This window comes from Amaranthus tricolor, chromosome 16 (assembly GCF_026212465.1).
Source record: "Amaranthus tricolor cultivar Red isolate AtriRed21 chromosome 16, ASM2621246v1, whole genome shotgun sequence".
Lineage (NCBI taxonomy): Eukaryota > Viridiplantae > Streptophyta > Magnoliopsida > Caryophyllales > Amaranthaceae > Amaranthus > Amaranthus tricolor.
The window spans coordinates 1,708,189-1,733,948 of record NC_080062.1 but is presented as its reverse complement, the minus strand read 5'-3'; the positions used below and the strand labels follow the sequence as shown (position 1 = coordinate 1,733,948).

Sequence of the window (25,760 nt, the reverse complement as noted above, 5' to 3'; positions counted from 1 at the left end):
AATATAATTTACTTCAATAATTAATATTAAAATAATAACAATACAAAATATAAAATAAAATAATTGTGATAATAATAAAACAAATTAATATTAAATAATAAGAAAATAATAATAATAATATATAATTATAAATTATTTAAATTAATAATAAGAAAATAATAATAATATTAATAATATAGATTATAAATTATTTAAATTAATAATAATAATAATAATAATAATAACAATACTAATATTAATAATAATAATAATAATATTAATAATAATATTAATAATAATATTAATAATAATATTAATAATAATAATAATAATAATAATAATAATAATAATAATAAAATAATAATAACAATAATAACAATAATAATAATAATAATAATAATAATAATAATAATAATAATAATAATAATAATGATAAGAAAATAATAATAAATTAAAAAATAATAATAATATAAATAATTTACTACAACGTATATTAAATAATAATAATATAAATTACTAAATAAATAAATAAATTTACATAATAATAATGTAAATAATTAAAAATAAATAAATAAAAAAAAGGAGGAGTCGCACAAAACGTGCGACTCCTCCGTGGTCCACTCGCACGTTTTGTGCGAGTCCTTTTTTTTTAAAAAAAAACACCCATTCAGATCGATTTAAGTACATACCCGATCCGATTCATAATCGCTTTCGTTAGCCATAGTAAATCAATTCCAGCAATCAGCTTGTTTAAAATCAAAGAACGATTTTGGAGGGATTTTAAAGAGATGGAACCGTGTTTGAATTCGTATATCATGCAAGGGCGCTACTGAAATTCAATATATATAGGGTCGCGATAAAAATGTTCGGGATTACGTTTAAACTTTAAATTTAATGTTTTTTAAGTGATAATAGTGTTATTAAGTGAGATTTACATTTGTTAAGCAAATTTTAAGTCCAAGAGCAAAATTGTAATTTCATTAAAGAGTAATGATAAAATGAAAAGGGTGACGATGATGAATAATTATAGCAATGATAAATCGTATTTGATTTACCGGAAATGACTTGCCCATCTAAATTCAAACTTAATAATGACTTCTACTTTTGGATATCATACTTATAATGCTTAATGCAAACTTTCGTCATGTGTTGTAACTTGCTTTATTACATATATGGAGTATTATATTATAGGAGTATAAATTGTCGTACAAATATATAAAATATCGTTAATTCTGTTATTACTATATGTTTTTATACTAAATTAGTAAATTGATTTGATTATTGTGATATATCCTTAATATTAATTTAAAAAATATGTAATAGCTTTTGTTTAATATTTGTTTGTTGTACCCTTATAATTTTTGGTTGGTAAAAAATACAACTCTAATGAAGAGTGATGAGTATAACAAACGACTTTTTTTATTTGACTCAATAAAAAGCAAAATAACCGATAAAGATGAATTTAGACATATATTTAGTAGACTTGTCAAAATTTGATCCGACTTGATTTGAAATTGTCTGAAATGACTTGATTGAAAATAAACTAATTCAAAACGATCCTATTAATTATAATCAGATTTGAAATCAAGTTGCCCTACCGTTTTGATACGTCTAATCATAAGACTTGGTTAGACGTAGTTTCTCCAAGCCTCAATGTTTTAGAAAAATCATATTAATATTCTCACTTGAAGATAGAGTATTGTTTAGATAGCTTTTTTGTTTTGGAAGAATTTTATGCTCCCATAAACAAGTGATGACTTGGGTGTGGAATCTATACTTGTAGTTTTAGATGCTAAGCTTAGAGAATCGTACTTTAAAAGTTAGATTAGAGTAATTAGATATCGATACGTTTGCACATTCTAGTGCAAACTCACTATTGCAAAGTAGCATCATCATGTACTCCCTAAGTATACTAATAAACTATAAACCAAAATTATTTACCAACTATTATTTCATAAGATATAAAATATTTTTTGAGTATCAGCCATCAATGGCTAAATTTAATACATCTTCAATAAAATTATATATAACATTACATAAAATCTTAGTTATCTGAGTTGATTGTCTGACGAAGTATTATCATATTTAAATTGTTTGTAAAATTATGCATATAATATAAATACATAATCAACAAAAATTTTCTCACACAACATGTCACAATTAAATAAAAATATTTTTAAAAAGTTGAAGTAATAGATTATCACTAACAAGTACTCAAACAATTTTTCTCAACCTTGTTTAAGCTCAATAGACAATAGGCCCCATAGGATATAGTTAAACTTGCTCCTCATACGCAACTCAAGTTGCCTTATTTTTATATTTTAACATATTTTAATGAATTTGTCTAATTTTATTTATAAATATAATCCCACAAATTTTCTCTTTTATTTTTAAATGCCACTATTTTAAAACAATATATTTAAATTTTTAGTATTTGCGTCAAAAGTAATTGAGACTAATGGGTTTATACAGATGGTATATCTAATGTGTTTCCACCGGTCAACATCTAAACATTAGGAATTTTTATGCTACACTTGTCACATAATTATTGGTCAAATACTCAAATTCATGAGATGTAAACCATTTATTTCTCGGCCTTAAATTCAAGATTCATCAAAGTGCCATACAATGAAGGGAAATATATGCTTCTTATCAATGATTAATGTTGTGTTTTCTTTTCATGTAGATATCTGATTTACTTTTGTGAGAGGTTGAAGATTAATATGCTTTTATATACTCTCTTCGTTGGATAAAATTCATTATATCTTTACATTTGGGTGTATTCTTTTATCAGTTGTATATGAAATATTTCCTTTTATGGAAAAGTATTCTGATTTTCATGAGCCAATTAATTTAATAGGAGATTGTAAAAATGTTAAAATAAACGTCTTTTAATTATTGTTTATTTAAATAACAAAATTAATCTCTGATTTTTTATTTTAATATTATATCAAGAAAACAATACAACCAAAAGCTTATTAAATTGATCATTGATGTCCCAAGAAATATTATATATTATAACATGCCCTTTCACATAAGAATTCTTTAAGTTAGAAGTGTGGATGCAACAAATGTCTTCATGTACCTAAGGATGAATAATAGTGTAATTTAAATGAAGGGTGGTCGAGATTTGAATCTGTAACTTCTTGTCACATTGGCTCTGTTACCATGTCAAAGAGCAACTCAACTAAAATTTTAAACTGGTGATTAAGGCCACATAATATGTTAAAAATTCTAGCATATTAAATATAAAGTAAAACATTTTATAATTATTTTTATTAATTATCACGTAACATATCAAATGTAACTACATTGTAAAATGAAAGAATAATCTTATTTATTTTTTCTGAAAATGATGAAATGAAATCTAAAGTGACACCAATGGAAGAAAAGAAAAAAATAAGCATTTTTGACTAAATATTCTTATCAAGTAACTATGGCCTACTGTTTGGTCTCTTCTTGAAGAACTTCATACCATTTTGGTATTCCCCAAAAGGAATAATAATAGCTCCACCAATTTTGGGATAGTCCAAATATTTTAGGCCCTACCCTTAAGGGAACAGGGCATTGGTCTTTTGCCTCTTTTTTTTCCTCTTCCCCACTTTATTTTTTTCCTATTTTTAAAATATAAATGTTCCTTCTTTCAGGGAGCTAGATTTCTACTTATTGTTATTATAGAATTTTTGTGAACAATATTATATGGGGCCTTAGCACATGTAGTGTCCAAACTTATTACAAAGACAACTTTTTTTGAAAATAGTAAAATCAAAATAAAAATTCAAAAAGAATAATTTTATGTTGCTTATAAAACGTTAATATTGAATGGATTACATTTAAAGAGAGTAAATTTTTTAGAGTTTGAGTCTTATCAACTTTCACAAATATGCGTTCACACTTGATTCTTCTACCCATTGTCCCACCTGCTGTAGAGAAGAATCATCAAAGTAATTCATAAGATTTTTTTGTACAGTGTCATAAATTTATATAAGAAAACTAAAATCAAAAGTAGAAATAAGGACTTAATATCTCCTTATAAGTCCTGACTCGAAGATATTCGCATTAGAAGTGCTTAAACCCTTATCAAAATTTAAAAATAAATAAATTCAATCAATTCACATGACAATTGAGTTTAATAAAGTTATACTTTCTAAATTCTTCACTTCATGCACAATTAGGCAAGATTAGTACAACATACAGTTTAATGATAAGGTATACAACTCCTTAGATTGGAAAAGACACAACAAATACAAGCATACACTTGACTAATATTGATTTATCACATCAAATAGTGGATTTTGAATGCATAAGAGTTATTCAACATCATGTTTTTTGTTAATGGATCCCTACTTTGACAAAGGAAATATTAAAGAATTATTGAGTGAATAATGAAGGTATGGGGTGATGACAAGTGGATTCTTCAATAGTTCCAATCATGACTATTCTTCCTACATTTTTTGCCCATATCTTTGCTTTCATACTAACAAAGCAAAAACAAAGAGAAAGACATATGGGGCAAGTGATAATATTGAAAAATTAAACAAGATAAGGGTCTTGTGAATAGGGTTTCTCCAACTTTCTCCATCTTCTAACATTGCAAACCTTTACCTCACAACTTACATCAAATTCTTGTGAGTTGTATGTGATGTTAGAATTTTTCTTTCGTTTTAATCTCCAAATCTTTCTGTCTTTTTTATGAAGGACTTATTCTTTTACTTCAATACGATTTGACATTACAGAAGAAAGATGCTTATTAAATTATCTAAGTAATTTAGTAATTCTGAAAACTTTTTTGAGTTATCGAGTTAGTTCAAATATAGAAAATTTCCTTTATATTAGTTGCATAATGAATCTAAACTGTGGGTACATGTGCTATTATCCTACAAAGACTTATAATTGGTAATATATATGACAATTTTGATATAGAACAAATTTAAAAATCTGAAATATTGAAATGTACTTTTTTATCATATAAAATTAATTTTCTAATCCGTCCAACAAAAAGAGTCTTCAAAACAAAATGATGACAATAGATGGTATTGTATTGTTAATTACATAATGATATTGCAAATTGGAGAGAAGCAAATCTTGCCTAAAAATAGTGGCTATAATATGAGGACAAGCATTTCCTTGACAATTGATTTAGGAGCCCCTATCAAGGATGGAGACTTATCCTTGCATTTGGCTTTCCATTTCTCAAGTATAGCCAATTCATTAAAGCTTGCAAAAAACACTAATATATTCTCTAATGAGAAAAGTAGATATTAGATTTAGACCTACTTTGGTTTTTTATCATTCAGCTTGAAAGAAAATGAATATTTTTGGGCTACATTATGTTTGGTTGTTTGCCTTTTGTTTTTCTTTATAGAAATTGATTGAGATATTAATTTCCACTGATTATATTGCCTATACACTACACAATAACAACAACATTGCATTACTCTAATGTCATTAATTTGTTTGAGGTTGTTTCTGATTGATCTTTAGTAACAAGCATCATGTACAACTTCAATAAAAAAAGTGCATATGATATAATAAACTTTATAACTTTATATATATATATATATATATATATATATATATATATATATATATATATATATATATATATATATATTAGAGGATTATATTTTCCTCTATTTCTTTACATATCTATTAAAAAGAAACAGAAAATATCAATACATTATGCATACTTTCTTTGTATAATTAACTTAAAAAAGCTCTCACATTAAGTTTATCTTATTGAAAGCAATTTTAGCTCACTTTTATTATGACATATATAAAAAATATTTACAATAAATAAATTTTAATCAAATAAACTTAACTTTTGTGCAAGAACGTATTTCTAGTTGTATATAAATTAAAAGTGACTTTGTTTTACTAATTGGCATTGCTAAACATATATTATAGAGTGATACGTAATTTTTGTTATGTATTATATTAAGTATTTTACTTGCATGTATGGGAATACTTTGATATATATATTATGTGATTATGTAAATCACAATACAAATATGAAAAAGATTTAGTAGGATTCTCTAGGTTAGTCATCCATGATATTTGGAATCTATAGGTTTACTATTCCATATCATGCTCATATTGAAAAGAAAATAACCAAAAAAATCCTAAAATTTATAAGATTAAAATTGTTTTAGTATCAGCCCTTAACATATTATATTTATATGTCTACCAAAACTAAGACTTCATAACGTACTAGAATTATTTTAAATATTTGAATCATTTTGCATATTCTCTAAAAATAAAAATAAAAATTATTATTTTTAAAAAAAGGAACATTATGAGTATATAATTATTCCATTTTATATTTATATTTCCCTTTATTCAAATAAAGTTGTAACATATATTTGATTTGTTCCAAAATTCTTACATCCTACTCTTAATAGTCTTTGACCACTCAAATCTAAAATTTGACCCCATTTGATAGGAGTATCACTCAATTACCACATAATTATTTCTTTTATCATAATTAACTCATTTATATATCTACATTAATCAATAACCCAATAATTCACCTTTCATATTTATGAATGTCATTGTTTTTTTTTATCTTACATTGCATTGTCGTGCTTTTTTTTATCTTGTCTTATTTTATTTTTCTTTCCTTTGCCAGTTGTTTCTTTTCGAGTCAAATGACTCTTTTACTGTATTCTCCTTTATAAATATGATTCTCTATTTTCCATCATTTTCCAAACTTTAATCATAGTTACTATGAGCATAATACTAAATTATAACACTTTTCATATTTAGGGTGCCTTGCACGTAATAGTTTAATTAATATTGGGCTAGCATTATACTAAATTATGAATATTGGGCTAGATTTATCATTAATATTTTAATTTTTTTTAGAAATAAAAGGAGAATATATCAAAGAATCAAACATCAAATTCCATTAGAACCACCACCATAAAGATGATCTATACGCTTTTTATAGCTATTAAAAAAACAATTTTTCTTCCTATAAATAAGTTTATGTATTTCCATTCTTTTCCAACAATCCACAAGCGACTAAAAGTACTACTTAAAAGTACTCCTAGCAACAAATTAAAAGCTGCATATATTTCATTCTTCAATGCTCTAATTTAACCCAATTAATTTCTTTCATTTAATTAATTTCTTTTTATTTTTTTTCTTTCTTTTATTAAAAAAACAATGGTGAATGAAAGCTGACAGAAGATAGAGAGCACTGAGGATGATATGCATGTTATATTTCCTGCATCTCACTCCTTGGTGCTCTCTATCTTCTGTCACCAATTTTTACCCTTCTTTTTTTTTCCTATTTTTCAACAATTATTTTTTTTTCAAAATCTTCCATTAATTTATCCAATAACAATTTTTTCTTTTTTCCAAGAATAATTAAATATAACAAATTCTTTTATTTCTTATTAATTCATTATACACCCAACTCTCAATGAACTTAATATATATAAATCAAATTAAACTATTAGGGTTGTATTATGAAAATGAACGACAATTGAATAATTCTCAAACGGGTAAGAGGTATGTAGTAGTATTGGTTCATCTTTGTAGCTAGTATACATCATCATCATCCTACGCAGTATATTCTGCTCTTAGAAAACTAAGGTCAAAGTAGCTAGTATACAACCTAATATTTAATTTGAGTTTATATTGTGTTAATTGATATTCGAATGTATTTTAATCGTTACATGAAAAATAGTTTGATTTATTAATTATATTAAATTTAATTCTAACCTTTTTTGTTTTTTGTTCATTAATCTTTAAGGGTATCTAGAAGAGATGGGTTGAGAGGCCAATTTGTGGTAAGTTGCTGACAGAAGATAGAGAGCACAGATGTGTGAATTGCCATGAAACCTTGCATTTCATTTCCTTTGTGCTTTCTATCTTCTGTCATCACTTTTCCTCCCTTTTCTCAACTTTTCATCATTATCGTACTCAGTGTATGTATCCCGCTCACAGAAATTATGATGGACTTCTGGAAGGATGAAAGACGACAACTCATAGAATGATGCGTCTATAAAGAGTTCATAGGCCAAAGAGTTCCTTTTCTCACGTACTTATGTTAATTTGTTTTCATACTCAAAGGCGAATCAGGAGGCCAATATAAGGTGAGTCGAATACTTATTTTAATAACACTATAATATGTGCGCTGAATTAATTTGGTTGCTATTCGTCTTTTACATATTTTATATTATACAATTTAATATTAATAGAATTGTAATAAAATGACCTAGGCAAGCCCTGACCTAGTTTTCCGTGCGTACTCTTACAAATTTTAGCCCTTGTTTGGATATCTTTTGCACTTGTTAATCATCCAATAAACTGATCAGATGGTAAGTAAATTGGAAATCTTTTCTAAGCCATGAATTGTTTAATTTGTTTGGATATTCTTATATTTCTTGGTGTGTAGAGAGCTACAAAGAGCAGGGTAATGAAGACTTGATTCGATTCTAGTTTTATCATCATCACAAGATTTTATTCTCAATAGAAATTAGCTTAATTAAGAACATTTGCACTTAAAGGAGTACGGAATTATATTGTCTGTCACCTTTCTTCACTTAGACTCTATTTTCGAGCGGAATATTGAGTTGTTGATGATTAAGTTCTGCACTTGGAGCTTTTAATAGACAAAGGTTTTTAAGCTGATTGTAGTAGCCCCATAGTATATATTATATACCTATCGCACTGCTTCATACAAGAGTTTTTTGGGCTTAGTGTAGATGCAATAAAAATAATTTTTTTTAACACTTAATATTCCACTTAAAATGAGAGGTTAAGTGACTTTAAGCTGATGATTGTCCCATTGGGATATGATACATACATTTCAGGATGTTTTATGCTGTTAGATCAAGTGCTAGCTAGCTAAAGTTTTTGTGATAAAGTTTAAATTGACTAGGTTTCTCAATTCTCATTGGATCATAATTAATTCATGTACTTATGTTGGACTGTTTAACAATTTATATTCTTAATACTTTGAGTTAATTAAGTATGCCTACCTTTCCCTTTTAGTATTTTGAAAAAACAAAATGTATTTTTGGACTGCCTGATCCATCATATAGTGTTTAGTAGCTTCATTCTACACATTCTTAAGGCCTTTTGAGTATCTCTAGCTTTCTAATTTAATCTTTTTACTAAAATTTTTTTAATTCGAGTAGACCAGAGAATTCTTATAGAAAGGCTAACAGAATAAATTAATTCATCTTGTAGGATTCAATATTAAACCTTTTGTCTCGAGGATAAAAAGAAAAACCCTCAACCACTAATCATAAGGGTGAGAACAAATTCCTCTCTACTATACTACTCCTTCTATTTTCTAATGTTCTTCTCGTTTAGAATATTCTATTTTAGAAAGAGAAATTTAATTAAGATTTTTAAGACATATATAGATGATAAAATATATCCATTTAAGATCTTGTTAGATTCTTCTTAATGAATACTTTTTTATAATTTTTTATAATCCGTATTTAGAGATATTGAGACTCAAAAGTGTAGAGAGTTTAGAGAAGTGTTTAAAATGATTGTTCATATTAATCATAACATTATATTTATTTATACTAGAAAAGAAATATTTAAAATATTACATAGAATAATATAAATACTAAAAATAAAGATTACATGTAATATTATCTATAAATAGCTACAAGATAAAGTAATTATATTCCCAAGATAATCATCATATCAATAGAGTTATGCAATTATATTCTCTATTATTCCCTCTCAAGATGAACGTCCGAAAGGGAAAGAACAATCTTGAAGAGTAAGCGATAATGAGTAGGAACATAGTTAGAGGAGAGTTTGCCATGACATGTTTTATGGAGGTTGTTGGTGGAAGAGCACTTGGATTTGGAAGTTTTAATGATGGTGATATAAAAAAATAAGTTTCACAATGAGGAATGTGTTGATATCATGTGGTTATGAAGAAAGGTCATTGGAGTGATGCATTAAAATCACTAGAATTTCTTCATCACGAAAGAAAGTAAAGGGTTTTGTTGTTGCTCGGTTTCTTTACACTCATTCAACTCAAAAGTTGAGGGTTTGAGTATAATAGAGTTTTAAACCAATGAAAAAGAGAGATAAATATGAGTTTTATGAAATAAAATATGGTTTTAGGCTTGGTTTAAAATCATAATTTATACTAACTCCATCAAAAAGGGACATTGAAATGTTGAACTATCAATTTAGGTAATGAAAAAATTACTGTATGGACACCACCATTTGTCAATGTTGACAACAGTTTTAATGATGTAGCCATGGAGTTTAGCAAAAGCCAAAAAAAAATAATGGTTGGTTTGGAAGTGAGATTAACACTACCACCATCAATGGGTGAGATAAGGATTTGAACAGGTTTTTTTTTTGTGTTTTTGTGTTTTTGCAGTGGAAATGGTTAAGTTGGGAGTGTTAAACCATTATTAAAAAGATCAAAGCTCCGATATCATGTAGAGAGTTTATGAGAGTTTAGAGAAGTGCTTAAAATGATTGTTGATATTAATCATAACATTACATTTATTTATACTAGTAAAGAAATATTTAAAATATTACATAGAATAATATAAATAGTAAAAATAAAGATTACCTGTAATATTATCTATAAATAGCTACAAAATAAAATAATTATATTCCTAAGATAATCATCACATCAATAGAGTTATGCAATTATATTCTCTATTAAAAAGTTGCTTTGAAAACTATGCAAAAAATAAATAAAAAGAAAAAAAAAGTATAATATTATCGCTAATATATCAATTATTAGTTCGACTCTCATGAAAATGCACAAAATAAAACTCTTCATTATTTATTCGGAAAAGTTGACATTTATAATAACTAATTGATTGGTAGCAGATCATGTAGCCCTAATTTGACCTGCCCAACGGATTTTTTTCCTGAATTTTTTAAAACATTTAAACACAAAGTCGTTAGTTCAATTAAAAATTCACTGCTAGAAAAATGGTGCCAAAATATAATTCACTAACATAATTGGTCCATTTATTTGCTTTTTGAATCTATTATTCGCTCATCATTTAATTTAAAAATAATTTAAATTTGACACTTTTATAAATAAACTAGTTATCAAAACATGTTTATGGATACATTAGTGTGTGACGTATTTTCATTTTGACTTATTTAATTAACAGAGTTAGTTTTGCATAGACTTAGTATACACGCATAGACTTAGTATACACTAAAAATAGTGTATACCAACCTTAAATTTAAGGAATGTGAGTTAGATAATGTAATTAAGTAAACTGAGGATCAAAGTGAAAAATATGAACTTATGAATGAAAGATTAAGAAAGGATACACACTAAATACATTATAGTCTTAGTCTATTTTAGTCTTACACTAATAAATGAGGTTATATTCTTTATCAAATTAACTTGTTCTCGTTTGTTTATGATGTTATATTCTTTATCAAATTATGTGTAATTTAGTCGTTTTTTCTTTCATTCTTTTTTTAATTATATTGTGTGTTGTCTTTTATATTTCATATAATTACCTTCTCACTAACAATATTTATTATATTCTATATTAAAAATAGAGTCTGAATCTACATCTAACTTGAACGTTGTCCAAATTTCAACTCATGCGCCTGTTAGTTATTTAAGAGCAATTTCGCAGGAACTCATCCATACTTTTGTTTGACAATCAGGAACCAAAAGTATTATACTCCCTCTGAACCATTTTAATTGTCCCATTTGTTTGGGCACGGTTATTAAGAGTGGTGTGGGGTCTATTAAAAAGGTGGTAGTTGGGTATTTTTAAGTGATTGGATTAATTGTTAATGATCTCCTCCTTTTGCTTAATAAAGTAGATAGAATTGAATTTTGGAGGGAAAATTGGGTTTCACATTTCCAATAGAATTAATTGACATTAATACATTTCCGAGATTGTTATAATTAACAAACCATTAAACTACTTAATTTAAATTACAAAAAATTACATCAAATAAATTACGAAAACCATCCAAAATATAAAATAAACTAAGTGTTCATCAATTCTTCCTTGATTTCTTCAACGTTTTTTGAACGGCAACTGAAAACGAGCAACTCTCTCGCCACATGCGCATGCGGATATTAAATCTTTCGTTGGCTTCAGATTTAAAAAAAAACACGATATGCATTTAGTGTTCAAAATTAATTAGATAGCTACAAAAAATCTGAAGGTTTTGATTTTGAAAAGAAGCCATCAATGAAACTGGAATCCATACAAACCCAGCAATCATCAATAGACGGAGGAGCCAAGTAACATTGCAGGAAGTACATCAGTAAGATCCAGAGAGTTGACACCCAATTTTTTAGAATGGCGCCAAATTAAAAAAAAAATTGTGCCTATACAACACCTCAAAACACCAAGATCATTGCATCTATATAATAAAAGCATTAAATAAAGAAGTCAGAAACTCAAATTCCACCAACCCACATTGAAACACATTCATGGTTAAAAAAAAGAGCTAGATCATTTTAGTAGGAGTCAAATAATGCATGAGTTTTTATTGTCACTAAACAGTAAAGGGAAGCCAGCACACGGGGTCATCAATGAAATTGCCAAGAAGAACGATGTGCATAGGAGGACAGTAGGAAGGATATGGAAACAGATTCGGGATCAAAAAAGACTAATCAAGTACCAATAACTGTCAACAACAAGAAGCAAGGCAGCAAAGGAAGGCTGTCCATCCCCTTTGATGAAAAAAAGTTCAAGTCAATTGAAAAAGCGAAGAAGACAAGTTTAGCAGCATTGTCAAAGGCCATGGGAGTTAGCCAAACCACAATTTGCATATGGAAAAGAAAAAAGTACTTTTGAAAGCACACAAACACAATCAAACCGTTACTTACAGACAAAAATAAACTCGACAGGTTAATTTCTTGTCTTACTAGTTGCATTTTAGATGAGCAAACAAGCAACTTTACATTTAATGACATGTCAAATGTAGTGCACATAGATGAAAAGTTGTTTTACATTACAAGGACACAACAAACATTTTATCTGACTCCAGATGAAATAGAGCCACATAGAGACTCCAGATGAAATAGAGCCACATAGAGAAATCCAATCTAAAAGATTTGTGCCCAAGATCATGTTTATGTGTGTCGTTGCAAGACCAATCTTTTCTAGCGAAGGTGAGATGATTTTTGATGGAAAGATAGGCATATTTCGTTTTACACATGATGTGGCAGCACAAAGAAGTTCAAAACACAGGAAGAGAGGAGAGCCAGAGACTAAACTAATACAATCAATCACTAAAGTACACACAAGAGATATGATTGCGCACAAGATACTCCTAGTAATTAGAAGTATATGGCCAGCACATTTAAGCAAAACGATATTCATTCAACAGGACAATGCTAAGCCACACATTTTAGATGATGATGTAGTGTTTAGAGAGGTGGCAACACTTGATGGATTTAGCTTCCACTAAGTGCAACAACCTCCTAACTCACCAGATATGAATGTGCTTGACTTAGGGTTCTTTAGGTCAACACAATCGTTACAACATCAAAAATCAGCATACAACTATGCACAGTTAGTAAACGCAGTGAGTGCAGCATTTGCAATCTACATCCAAATGCATTGAAGTATGTATGGATCACACTACAAGCATGTAAAGTTGAGGTTATTAAGAACCTAGGTTTTATAGATTATGACATTCCACACATGAACAAATCAAAACTTGCAACGGAAGGGAGATTCCCACATTGTATGGGGGTACAAAAGGAAATTATTTACGAGGCAATACATTATCTGGACACAAAGGTGGATGAAACTACATTTGAAGTCATTTTATTTTACTTAGGGATCAAAGACGAACCATTTTTCCATCAACATCATTTACCAACAGCATCCACAGAAACAACAGCAACACCACACACAACAACAACCACAGAGCCAACAACAACACCACAAATAATATTATCAGCAAAAGCAAGAGATGCAACAGATATTCCAGCAACAAATGAAGCAACAACACCAACAAAAGAAACAACAGCACCAACACCAAATCCATCTACGTCAACAGAAGCAGCACCACCATGAACACCAATAACATGTAAATAGGACACACATGAGTATACTTTTGGGTTACCTTTTGTACTCACTTTTGGATTACATTGTTAGGTAAATGTTTAGGTCTAAACACGATGTAGAAATTAAATCATGAAGTTGTTTAACCGTAAACATTTAGAAGGAAATGTCAGATTCAACAATTTATTGATGGCTTCAAAAACAAAATTAAAACAAATTCGTCTCAGAGAACAAATTGCACTCATCACAGATAACCCAAATCCCATACTAATTGCCTCCTATATCTGGTAAGAACATAGCCTCCTAAACATAATGTTTGGTGGCTTATGAACTGAAAACCCTAGATTGGTGGCAAAATAACTGTTTACCCTAAAAAAAATCATAGGGCAACAAAAACAGAACACGAACATAGACATGCATACCATACAAACCACTTAAACAAAATCATCATTAGTCATAGAGGAAAGATATATTCATACGAGAAAATGGGCCTCGAACATCAAAATCAGACACCAAATCATCATCATCCAATGATTCTTCATCTGAGGAGGGAAACAAGTTCTCAATGTATAGATCTTGAAGATCCAGTTGTAAATCAAATATACCCTGCATTTCTTCATCTTCACAAGTTACACTTCTTCCCCAGTTAGGATCCGTTTCAACAGAAGTCATAGGAGATGGAGGTAGGCGATTGTAGAAGTCGAACCATGGGTTAGGAGGTCCAACCGTAGGATCACTTTCTTGGGACGTAGACAACCAAGAAAGACAAGACCTTGGTGACGCCATGTTTGAAAAACCCAAAAAAGTAAAGAACAAACCCATATCTTAAAAACCCCTAAAATTATTAGGGTTTCAAAAGAAGACGAAGATGGTGGAAAAAAATAAAGATGAAGATGATAAAAGTTAAACAGTAAGAATTGGGATGAAGATGAAGATCATTGAAGAAGATGAAGAAAAAATCAAACGTTGAAGATGAAGAAAAAATCAAACTTTGAAGATGAAGATGAGAGAGGGAGAGATAGGGTTTCAGTTATAGATATTAAAAAGGGAGGGAATGATTAAGATTATTAGTGTTGGGTTATTTAGTTAATTAGTTTGGGTAAGTAGGGTGTATAGGGGTATATTCGTAATTACGTGTGTGAACTAAGGGTATTTAGGTAAAAGAAGATTGACAAAAATAAAAATGTAACAATTGATATAATTTTGCCAAATAAAAAATGTGACAACTAAATTGATTCGAAGGGAATATCTATCTCGAGTACATAAAGATCAACAAAGTACAATAAGACAAACAAAAATGAATCAAGTGCAACAATGGGCGGTGATTGTCAGGCCAATGCTCCATAATTATAGGCTTTAATTCAGATCATATTTGATACAAATGGGTAAACTCGAGGAGACCAATCATGCAATCCAAATTGATTTAACCCATTTTAAAATAAATTTTAAATTATATAAAAATAAATGTGAATATAAAATTTAATTTTCAGCTGATTCGAAACACTTAACCCGAAAGCGATTCGGGTATTTATGTGAGTTTTAGCTATTTATATTTTGAGACGGATTGATTTTAGTTCTTGAATACTTCCTCCGTTTCATATTTATTGCAATATTAGAAAAAATGACACTATCTATTCATCACTTTTAATTTGTGATTAGTTTTTAATCTATAAGTTAAAACATAGTCAAGTGAGATCTTGTTTGATTCATCTCATTGCAAAGATTATTAATATTAAAATTTTATAATTTTTTATTATACACACTTAGAGATATTAAGAATTAAATTAGTGCATTGAAATGCATGAAAAAAAAAATATTGCAAGTAAATCAAAAGGGAAGAAGTATATAAAAATCTTGAAAATTCAATCTTAATTTATATACATAAATTATATCGGATGAGATCATACTTGATTTTGACCAATCCGATCAATTTTAGACAAGTATACAAATTTGATACTCCCATGCAATTTGTATATTGATACAAACAGAAATAGTGCAAATTTCACATGCATGTACACTTATCATGTGATGTGCAATGAAAGCTTTCTATTTTTGGTCTAAATTTTCCAAATGTATTGAAATTGTAAACTTTCTATAAATAGAAAATGATGTTTCTAAAGTTCGTGCATGTACCATAGTCCATAGTTTATATACAGCCTACAAAGTACAACTTGGTGGTCTACTAAATAGAGTAGGTGATTCATGATTGGATCACAATTTATTTCATCTATGTTGGATTCATTTTTTAATGAACTATACGTACTCGATCAAGTACGTTTTCTAAACTTCATTACAAATAGATTTTGATAGAAGTAGTATTAATTAGTAGCCAAGCACAAATTAAAAAGACATCTTGTTCTATTTTTATTTATTATTTTTATTTATTGTATTTGTAGTTTTTTACTCCAAATACATAATGTATGACACATTTATATGTTTTATGAATGCAATTTATTTACGTTGTATTGATCTTTAGCTCTTATATCATTTAACACATAATGAAATACATTAGTCTAAAATGCTTGATAAATTAACTATGAATCACCTTAAATCTTTGTGTCATTGCTTGCATTAGTTTTACGCGATTAAATGATCAAGTTAAAATTTGCAAATCAGTCAAGTTTATTAGTGTATTTTTAAACCTTAATTCAACCTTTTTTAAGACTTTTAGATACCGTTTCAACCCTTTAAACCCCTACCTCAAAATTTTTGTGGAATAAATTAAAGCCAGCATAAAGTTATGTGATACTTTATTTAGTTTATATTATTGTATATATGTTTTAATGTTTCCAATGCATGTTAGCAAGTTTTAGCTACTTTATGTGTGATATTCTGAATTTATAAATAGGAGAAAAAAATTTAAAAGTAATTCTAAAAGAAAATTATTCCACGTGATAATGTATATTTAAGCAATAATTATTGCACCTAAGTTTAAATTACAATATTAATCTGAAATGACCCTCGCAAACTTTACAACTTCCTCAATTATTGCAGATTAATGTTACAATACAATTTAAAGCTTTTCCATATTTCTCTGAATTATCAAAGTAATAACAACTTTTCTTTTTTCTCCCTTTGGCATTGCTTTGTATTTGTTCTTTGGCATTCCAAGTCTTAAAAGACTTTCATTTTTTTAGCGTATTATGAAGTACAACTTTTTCTTTTTCTATCATCAATTTGATGAGCTTTTCAATTTTGAAAGGACACACATCATTTTATTTACTCAATTAATGACCTAGCTACAGCTAATGATATCGGATTTCTGAAAATAAAGGGTCAAGTGGTCTATATGTAGAAAAAAAAATGAAAATGATCAACAAAAGAGTTCAACTCATCTAATGTTGATGGATGAAACAGTAATTAACTATCACCTTTTGTAAAATACTAACTTTAAACATATTGTTTGCAGTCAAGTACTATCAAAGCTTCTATACTTAGAGATATATAGCTATAGTGTTCATTCTTCAAAGCTTTCATTGGGAATAATTTATACACTAGCTTGGACATTTTAAATTTTATGAAAACAACGGAAATTACAAAGCAACATTCCACAAACTAAATTCAACATTTCATAATTCAACCACAAGGTCCATTAAAATACTTTACATAGTTACATTACATTCAAAATTTTAAAAAATTTTGTTAACAAATTGCAATTATTAACATTAAACTTTCATTGCATATAATTTTTTTCAAGGTAAGAAATTATATATCATGTGCATAGCACGGGTAAATACCTAGTATGAATTATAATCTATAACAAACTTTACGCGGTTAAAGCCAATGGTTAAACACAAAAATCAAAATTTAATAAAATTTATGGTTTGATTTTTTAAAAAAAATTCAAATATCGTTTCGGGCTCAGCTATAACACTCTATGATCACAAAAAAAAGTCAAATCTTAATTTTGGATCGCAAACCTAATCAAATCTTTACGATTGAGATCAAAATTTATTCACCCCTATACTTTAACATATAATTTAATATCAATATAATATATACTCCTATATTTAATGACTAACAATTTAATATTTTACCTTAAAGCCTTACACAAAAATTCCTCTCCTATATAGTGTTTGTATTGCCATCTCCCGTCAAACCAGCAATCCACAACCAACCAAAAACTCGATCAAAAAAGAAGAAAACTAAAATACAGTCTCTCTTGTTCATCTCAGCTTAAATCTCTCTCATCTTTAAAATTTTTTATTTTATTTCTATTTCATTTAATTACTTGTTAAATTGTTTTAAATTTTTTTCTTTTAAAATAGGCGGTACTGATAGAATATATATACAACCGTTGTAATTAAAATTTTTTAGTTGAGTTGATTGTATGACATGATATTAGAAACTAATATCACATAGATTATTAGTTCGAATCTCATCTACCCCTTATTATTTCTAATTTATAAGACTCTTATATATGAGTGAGCTAGTGTGATAAGCCGATAAAGTATATATAAAATAGGGAAATTTGCATAGTCAAAAGTCAACGTCGGAAAGTTGACAAAAGTCACCGGAAACTGATTTAAGGTGTTTTTTTTTAAAAAAAGTCTCTTAAAAAGTGTTTTTTTACAAAAAAAATTATAAAAGGTGTTTCTTTAAAAAAAGTGGTTTTAAAGGAATTGCAATAATTTTTTAATTTAAGTAATTCCCTAAGAGAGTGATAAATGTAAGCTGACAGAAGATAGAGAGCACTAAGGTTGATACACAAAAAATATCACTGCATATCACTCCTTTGTGCTCTTTATCTTCTGTCAACACTCACCACCTTTATCCTCTCTTTTTCTTTTGTTTTATTATTAATATTAATTTTCTTATAATGTAATTTTCAAGTAGGTGTTTGACTTTTAAAAAAAATATTATCTACAAAAAAAGTTTTATTTACTTTTATGTAGTAAACTTATTATGAAGTTAAAAGGAAGAAACTGTTAGCGAGTGTTTAGTATGAACTTTTTAATATGAAGTAAGGGATTTAATTACCATCACTTCATATTTTTATTTTTTGTTTGGTATAATATTAGGTTAATCCAACTCCTTTCTTGAGGGTAATAGATACCATTATTTTGTTACCTTTTATTTATGTCAAGTAACAAATTCTCCTTCTATAATCAAGTAAGTCTTTCCCATATATTTTCATTCCAAACAACATATAACTAAACACATACTCTTACCCTTAATTCTCTTTATCATTTTCCTTTCCATTACATTTTATGTTCTCATACCAAACACCCCCTTAGAGTATATAACATATTCTGAATCTCAACTATTAACTTAAGTTTTTGATTGAGTTAGTTCATATACTTGGTATCAGAGCCTGCGTGACAAGAGGTTATAGATTCGAATCTCAACCACCAGCGCTTGTGTTGCATCTACATTTCTAGCGCATTGAGCTTTCGTGTGAAGGGGCGTGTTAGAGTATATAATATATCCTAAGACCTCAATCATTAGTTTATTAAGCTTTTGGTTGAATTTATTTAATTGACAGAATTCAAGATCTTGAAAATGAGTGCAACACAAAAACATGATGCTATGTCAACCGTATTCTGACCAAATGATCAAGTGGTATGGTCGGCTAAGGACGTGGTCGCTAAAAATTTTTGAAAATTGGTTAGTAGTACTGATCAATCTATTTTAAATCTGGTCACCGAATATTTTGTTTTAAAAAAAATTTTCAAACTAACTGTAGAAGAACAATTTTATAAATCGATCATTGCCCTAATTTGTTATCTAAATTCTTGTCATGTATCACACAACGAAAATGAAAAAAGTAATTTTAATTTCTAAATTAATGTTTTCTATTTGCTACAACAAAAAACTAAGTTTTTATCATTTTTAAGTATTTTTCTCATCACCTCATAAATTATTATAAATTATAGGATTACTTATAGTAAAAATCATGTGACAAGCCATCGAAGAAATAATTCAGATTAATTTTTGTAAGTACATCTTAGGTCAACCTTGTACTGCTTTGCATCTTGGAAACTTGCAATTAAGATAAATTAAATGTTTTTACGTTTTCATGTTTGCCTAGCTTCATTATGTTTTGTCCTTTTTTCTATTTTGTCGCATATCAAATAAATAATAATTATCAGTAAAATATTTCATCTCTTTTTTTACATTTCATTTCATTCATAAACATTCATAAAAACAAAATACTCACCCTAATTCTGATCAAATGTCCAAATATCTTTTGGTATATTCATATTAAAGATTTCGTTTATTTAGTAACATTTTTTCGTTGTACCTTAACAAGATTTAATTATATACAAAATTATCATTAATTTATCATTTTTTCTTTACTCACTCCTCCTATATGGTTTCTATTTGAATAATTTATGTTTGATTAATGTTCATTAATACCCATTTCAATTATAGGGTAGCTGGCGAACAACAAAGATTAAATGAGAGTTGTCTGGAAAAAAGAATACTTATTCTAATTAAAATAAGACTTGTTATTCATGTGTACTGTAAATTTTAACCTGCTTTAGTATGAGAAATTTTTTTACCACTCAGTTCATCCCTAATAAATTGTCATACTTTTCTTTTGAGTAAGTTCCATTTAATTTACATTAATTTACTTTTATAGTATTGTCCATTCTTTGTCTTTCACATTTCTACTAGTCTTTGTAATCAACTACTAGTCCAAATTCTCAAGGAGATCCACCTAAAAGTCCACAAACTCTTGCACCTATCCCATTTTTTATTTATAAAAGTGGGCTTGTTCCCCAGCTTAGACCCAATACACAAATTAGGTGATTACACAAGAAAACAAATATGGCTCCTCCTAGCCATGGCCACAACCATGATCCCCCTCTGCCGCCACGCCAACATCCACCGCCTCCTGGACCAACACGGCCATCTCCACCACCTCCAGGTCCATTCCATCCTCCACCTTTGAATGGCCCACCACCTCCAGGCCCAATGAGTCCCCCACCTCCGTTAGGCCCACCGGGTCCTCATCCGGGCCCACATCCTCCACAGCCACGACGGCCTTTAGGCCCACCTTCATAACCTCTTCAGTGGATCTTGTTGTAATAGATAGAACTTTGCTTGGTGTTATATAAAGCATGAATAAAATTTGAGTACTAAAAAAGAATCTATGTATGTTCATCCATTATAGTTTATATTGTGTATATGGATCCATCATGGTATGTCAAATAAATAGCAATTCTCCGATTTACAATCTTAGTAGTTTTATTTTATCCTCTACAATTTTATATTACTCATTTGCCGATCTGAATTTTTAATTGATAAAAATTAGAATAATTATCCAAAATAATCTAATATATTCATAATTTTCTTGAGCCGAGAGACTCTTTGAGCGCACTCTTCTTTATGGGTATGAGTTGCCGTCTTTCTTCCCTCCATAGACCCTCATCATAGTTTTCTTATAAGCGGGATACACTGAGTATTGATTAGATTATTATGATGATGAGAATTATCCAAAATAATCTAACATTTTTCATAATTTTCTTATAATAAACTCACTTATTGATTAACTATGAATAATCCCAACTTTAAGAGTAATTTTTTCGGATTGCATGAGAATAACCAGTTACTTAACAAATCACAATAAAAAAGGAAGATTGACATACCATACCAAATCACCAAAATGTTAATGATGTTTATAACAAATAACCTAAAAAGTTAGGATCATTCATGATGAATCAACAGATGGGATCATTGTAAGAAAATCATATGATATGCATAAAAAAAAATCATATCATATCTCTATACATTTATTAAAAACAGAAAATAATTTGTTTTATTTCATGGTAATTTTCAGTTATTTGTAAAAATTTATTACTATAATATAAAATAATTGCATAATTTGAGTCATTAATAATAGCAAACATCATATATCCATTAATTAAAGTGATATATTTATGATGTACCAAGTTCTGAATTTATTTTAGGAGGATTAGATGTCAGCAAGTACCATATTCTCTAGACGAGATCTGGGTCTTTAAGTTTCTCCTACCAAAGTATCAATATCGAATATTATACTCCCTCCTATTCAGCTGAACTGTCCCATTTGACTTTTCACACTTGCCGAGACAACATTTTAACTCTTAATATCTCAAATTATGCTTAATTAAAAATTATAAAAAGTTGATATTAATAATCCTTGTATTGAGACAAATCAAACAAGATCCCATATGACTATGTTTTAACTTATAGATTAAGAGTAAAATACAAATTAAGAGTGATAAGTGAATAGTGCCAAAAAAAATGGGACAATTCAGCTGAATAGGAGGTAGTATTAAATATTTCTTCTGTTCTCTAATATTCTCATTTATAATTTTTTATCTTAAGGAGGGAAATTTAACTACGATTTTTAAGAGATATATAAAAAATAAAATAATATACTAGTGTAGAAACTTGTGCAATATTGCACGGTTTTTTTAACATTGATATATATAAAAATATGATATTTGAAAAAAAAACATGAGATATTATGCATTAGAAACACTCAGTTTTGATATATATATGTATAAATTAACTCTGTAATTTTAAAAATTGTCAACAATATATAATGTATTATATTATAAAGTATTCTTTAATTTACTCAATTTAACTAAAAATAAAGCTAATGAAAGATAATTTAATGGTAGTGATATTGGTCAAGATTAAATGTCATTTTATTTTTCTTTAGCTAATAAATGAGTTTCATTTAATAACTCTCTTTAATTGTGACACTTAAAATTTTCTAAGTTTTCTAGTATAACGTATGATTCATGTGAGATTTTGTTAGATTTGTCTTATTATATACTTTATTATCATATTTTTTTTATAATTTTTTATGATTCGTAATCAGAGATATTAAAGATTAAAAAAAAAATAAAAAACCGTCTAAAAAGCAAATGAAAAAAATACACAATAAAATATACTTCCTCCATTCCATAATACCCGCTACATTTTCTATTTTTGGCAATTTCATATTATTTGCCACATTTCCGTTTTTAGTAATAAAACAATCATTTAAAGTTCTACCTACCCATATTTTTATCCTATTCTATACTCTATATTTTATAATAAAATACTATATTATACTCTATAAAGTAACCTAACAACCTATTTTTCCTTTTTCTTTTTCAATTAACAATAATAAAATACTATACTCTATAAAGTAAATAATCAGCTACAGTGTAGGTCAATCACTTTTCTTAATTCCCGTGCCCATACAAATGTAGCAACAATATCAAAACGGAGGAAGTAGTAATTTTTAGTGGGGTAAAGGAGAAGACAATCCATTTAATATTCATGGTAAGATGGAGCGGCAGCTTGCATTGAAAATGACTCAACACCACATGGATTGTTTGAGCCTTTGAGGCTACTAGTATTATTTTTAAGGGTGGAAAGTGGGCACGGGCCTATTCATTTGATGTTATATACTTCTAGATATTATATATCTATTAATTTTTGATAATAATAATAATAATAATAATAATAATAATAATAATAATAATAATAATAATAAGGTATTTTTATCATAAGAAATTTATTTTTTATTAATTTTTAATGAGAAAATATGTAAGTATATAGTAAATACAAGAATTATACAGATGAAATAGAACAAAAATAATTTTATAAATGAAATCAGAAGAGAAAATATAATACAAAAATCAAAATATAAATGTATAAAGATCAAGAGGGCCTCTGAATCAAAACTAAAGAGATAGAATCATAGAAAAGTATATGTTTCACGTTAAAATATTTATAGTATTTTATAGAAAAATACCCCTATTGAGTATATAGGTCTAATTAAATACTGTAGTTTTTTGTCAATGAACTAACTTAATCTTAAAAGTTTTGAAAATCAAATCTTGTATTCCTTGAAACTAGTACCACTTTTTTTGGGTAAAATTCTAAGCTTTCCTTCAGACTATCTTGGATTACAAAACCTTAAATATCTCTAGTTCTACATAATTTATTAAAAATCATAAAAAAGATTATTATTAATAAAATTAATATTAAGACAAATTAAATAATATCTCACTTAACTATATTTAAACTTATAAATAAAGACTAAAATATAAATTAAGACTCATAAATACACAGTCAAAAAATTAGAAAACAAAGAGTCAATAAGAGTAAATAACAAAATAAAAATAAAAATAAAAATTAATCTCTGAGATTTTTTTATGGATTACAAGAAGAGAAAAATTAAATAAAAACTTTATTTGAAAAATAGTATTTATTCTAATAGAGATAAGACATGATTTTCATATCTCTTTTGATATTTTAGACTTACTTCAACTTCACCGACCTAAACAATATTAAAAGAATTGCTAATAGTCTACTCACTAACTAAACCAATTCACGAAACTTCTTCCCTATTTTGTCAATACTCAATACTAGCTAGCTTCATACAAACAACAAAATAATGGCTTATAGAAATCCTTATCCACCAGGACCACAACCTCTTGATCCTTATGCTCCGCCACCACCACAACCACCATCATCAGCACCGGCATACGCTTCTCGACACGAACATGGCCCCGCACCACCACAACCCAATTACTATCATCATCCAACTTCTCATGGCCCACCCTCACCTCCCTATGCATCAGCACCTCACCACCCTCCTGGGCCACCAGGCCCACCCTTGACGTCAGCACCTCACCATGGGCCACCAGGTCCACCCTCACCTCCCTATGGATCAGCACCTCCTCACCATCCCGGGCCACCAGGCCCACCCTCACCTCCCTATGGATCAACACCTCATCACCATCCCGGGCCACCAGGCCCACCCTCACCTCCCTATGGATCAGCACCTCATCATCATCATGGACCTCCAGGTCCACCTCCACCACCATACATGGCCCGTGATCCATACGGCCCGAATTCACCACCATATATGGATCGTGACCCGTACGGGCCACCTACTCCTCTGCCTCGTCATGGCCCACCTCCACCTCCTAGGCCTTACTAAGTGATCATCTTATTAAACAGTTGAATGAAGAAGAAGATGAAGATGCTACCTCAAGTGATCTATTATTAATCTTCGTCGCCATCATATTCCCGCTCATAGAAGATATCATCAAAGTCGCCCAAAAAAAAAAAAAAAAAAAAGAATTATGAATAAAATTTTTGAAATCTAGAATAAGTTGAGATTATTTTGATGTTTAATTTGGTTGTACCGTATTGTACTTGTAGATCTAAGATTACCGGATGTTAGTTTGATGATAAAGAATTATTAACATCAAAATACAATCTCATACCTTGTATTGATGGGAATTGGGATCAAATGCCAAATGCCATTGTTGTTATAATTTTGATGGTATTTAGTATTTACTATTTAATGTTTAATTTTCTTCTATTTTGAGGTCTATATTTCTAATGGATTGATAAATTTTGTGCAAAACATGATAAGAAAGAAAAAAAAAAATTCCATTGCCGGGACTTGAACCTGGGTCTCTCGGTGAGAGCCGAGTATCCTAACCAACTAGAGTAGAACGGTTTAAGCTTAAGATTGTTGCACATTGGTATACATTGAATTGCTAATTCAACTTCAATACTAAGATATAACATTGAAGCTACATTCTGCGTTTATGACTTACATTGCTTCTCAAAATAAGTGACATGCATTAATAATTAATTGAGTGGATTTTTATGAACTTCATCCATATAGAAATATTATACTACATTTTAAAAAAAATATTTCCTCATTTTCTACTTAAACAATTTGATTATACTCTTTAAATAAAAATTGCATAATATTTTTTTGTAAACTAAGTTCATATAAGACTTTTACGCATTTCAATATAA

At 28.4% G+C, this 25,760-nt stretch overlaps 1 long non-coding RNA gene across 3 annotated transcripts; it reads left to right on the top strand.

Moving 5' to 3' along the window:
* The first annotated feature begins 6,897 nt into the window (after positions 1 to 6,897).
* Positions 6,898 to 19,918, top strand: LOC130802256 (uncharacterized). 3 transcript variants are annotated; one of them, XR_009039763.1, is made up of 4 exons: positions 6,898 to 7,775; positions 7,933 to 8,081; positions 9,181 to 9,244; positions 19,474 to 19,918. It is a non-coding gene; the product is annotated as an uncharacterized LOC130802256 (long non-coding RNA). The 3 variants fall into 3 exon arrangements; XR_009039762.1 differs by lacking the exon at positions 19,474 to 19,918 and having other exon boundaries at positions 6,900 to 7,494; positions 7,739 to 7,775; positions 9,181 to 19,467; XR_009039761.1 differs by lacking the exon at positions 19,474 to 19,918 and adding an exon at positions 12,477 to 19,467 and having other exon boundaries at positions 6,900 to 7,775.
* Positions 19,919 to 25,760: the final 5,842 nt, after the last annotated feature.